Source organism: Osmia lignaria, unplaced genomic scaffold, assembly GCF_051020975.1.
Source record: "Osmia lignaria lignaria isolate PbOS001 unplaced genomic scaffold, iyOsmLign1 scaffold0113, whole genome shotgun sequence".
In the NCBI taxonomy this organism is placed as follows: domain Eukaryota; kingdom Metazoa; phylum Arthropoda; class Insecta; order Hymenoptera; family Megachilidae; genus Osmia; species Osmia lignaria.
This window is the reverse complement of record NW_027478254.1, coordinates 40,001-42,500: the sequence shown is the minus strand read 5'-3', so window position 1 is coordinate 42,500 and position 2,500 is coordinate 40,001. Positions and strand designations below refer to the sequence as shown.

At 44.9% G+C, this 2,500-nt stretch overlaps 1 non-coding gene across 1 annotated transcript; it reads left to right on the top strand.

Annotated features, from left to right (window-relative positions):
- The first annotated feature begins 921 nt into the window (after positions 1 to 921).
- On the top strand, positions 922 to 1,076 carry LOC143307964 (5.8S ribosomal RNA). The gene has a single exon (XR_013064996.1). It is a non-coding gene; the product is annotated as a 5.8S ribosomal RNA (ribosomal RNA).
- The last annotated feature ends 1,424 nt before the right edge of the window (positions 1,077 to 2,500 follow it).

Genomic DNA, 2,500 nt, shown 5'->3' with positions numbered 1-2,500 from the left:
AATTGAAATACAATATATATAAATATATAAATGTACCCGTCGTTGCGACACCCTAGTTAAATGGAAAGATATAAAAAAGAGAGAAAAGGAATACAGATGACCCGCCGTCTGATCTTTGCTAAATGATCTGCATCACCGGAGTTTTTTTGGTCCGTGTTGCGTTCGCTCTATTCGAAATGAAACTCGCGGAGGCGAAGAATTGTTAAAAGTTTACGAAGCGTCTAGGAGTGGTTAAAACTGAGAGAGTTGAAACTACGATGTATTAGAACGAGCAACCGTCGAAACTTTGTTTTCGCGACGTTCTTTTCGTCGCTCTCGTCCCCACGCTCCTACGCTTGGTTGTTTCTTTGCCATCCGTGTTGCGATAAAAAGATTTCTCCATTGTCCAAAAAGGACGGATCGAGATTCCTCTTTCGAGAGGGAGAGAGAGGTACTTGCGGGTAACCTGGAATCTACGAAACACGCACCGTGGTAAGATTCGTGCGTCCGCCTGATCGATGTGTGTTGTTTACGGACCGGCTGAGAAGCGACGATAGCGAGTCTTTGAAAAACTATGTGTCCATTAGTTAGACCGATCGTCGCCGGCCGTGTGTCTGTTCGAATCTCGCAACCCACGATTCAGCGACAGGACGCGCGCTCGCATTCCTTGTGTGCGTTCGTACTTTTCAAGGTTTTTAAATGTACTTTACGCCCGACCGTCGAGAGGAGCGTGCCACTGGGCGTTTCTCCGACGGTTTCCGTCCTTGGACGCGATCGTGTCGTCAACGATCGAACAAACAAACAAATACGTTGGCGACGCCCGAATTCGCTCTCCCGCACGCGCCGGGTGGGAGAGTGATGTGGGTATCGAATGTGATGCGTGTTAATAATGAAAATAACACTCTAAAGATCTAAAGAGTTTGAAATACAAAATTTTACGATTACCCTGAACGGTGGATCACTTGGCTCGTGGGTCGATGAAGAACGCAGCTAATTGCGCGTCAACGTGTGAACTGCAGGACACATGAACATCGACATTTCGAACGCACATTGCGGTCCACGGATACAATTCCTGGACCACGCCTGGCTGAGGGTCGTTTTCTTAACAAAAGGACTGCTTGCGTTTGCTTCTCGAAAAAAGAGTAATTCATTTCTTTCTAAACATCTCGCCGTCGTTCAACGAAAGTAGAACGTTTCGGAGCGGGATTATCGAACGAAATTGAAAGAATGAATGAACGATAAACAAAGAAAGAGTCGCAACGTACGAGCGATAGTTGGGCAGTTCGTCGGCGTTTGTCGTGGAAACGATGTGACGAAAATCGCAACCGATACACTAAATGCAGGCCGTTAAAGGAGAGAAACAAATTTCGAAATATCTCTTCGAACTAGCGCAAGTGCGTCACGGCGCGCGAGTCGTTCGTTAAAATTTATAAACGACCGCCCGTGAAAGCACCGAGTTCTAGGAAGATAATCTATAAAGATTCTCCATCCTGCTGGAAGTTATCGGATCGGCGCGATTGTTCACTTGTAGAAATCCACGCTCCCCGACGTTGCCAGAAACGATATTTACGAAAGGTGTGTCAAAAATAAACGAAAGAAGCTCTCCTATAAATTTAGAAAAGCAAACGAGTGAAATGTTTGAGATGATAATTTGCTGAAATGCAAGCTCGAATAGCCCCAGGGTTTCGAATGATTCCCCGCGCTTTATACATCTCTCTGTTACAAACGGTGTATAAATGAAAGATCGCTTCAGATGGGTCGTCGCTGTTTGACGCGCGATGCTGTTCCTTTTTTTTTGTCTGTCTGTGCGTTTAGCTTCGCTAAACAAGTTAAATGGTTAAAAAGCGTCGAAAAAGCGAATACACACGCGACAAGACAAATCTAACGAGTAAAGGAACGCTCCGCTCCAAGATAAAAATGGTTGTTTACAATCAATACAGCGTTTCGGTACCCCTGATCGTAGTCTGAAACTGTGTAACAAAAGAGAGGAAAGCGAATGGTGAAGGAACTTCGAAGCCTCCGTGGCGTGGCTAGAACTTGTGATAAAAGTATGTTTGCAGCAATTATGCATGCTCCCGTTAAAACAGCATTTCAATGTCTCGCATGGCTTAAAGCTCTAGGAGGCTTCAACATTTAGAATACATACGGACTACTTCGTTTGTTAAAGATAAGCGAAGACCGCGCGACCATCGCTCGGTCGTCCAGTCCTCGAAAGTTTTGTTGCGTTCCAAAGAAGAGACAAATGGGGTTTACCCTTGCGCTAAGGGGAGAAGAAGAGAAAAGCAGTTGTTAAATCTAAGAGGTGTGTGGAGTACATCGCGTGTTGGTTAAAATTGTTAAATGAAGTATACGCGAAATGTTCTCTCGCTCTTGCTTTTCCTCTTGCTTCCGTGGCGCTCGAAAAGAAGGGATGATAAATAAAGAAACCTATTCGAAATCTCTTGTGGAACAAAAAATAATACGGACGGACGTTAAAATTGAACCGAGACGAAATGGATCGTCTTGCGAGTTGTCTTCGCTT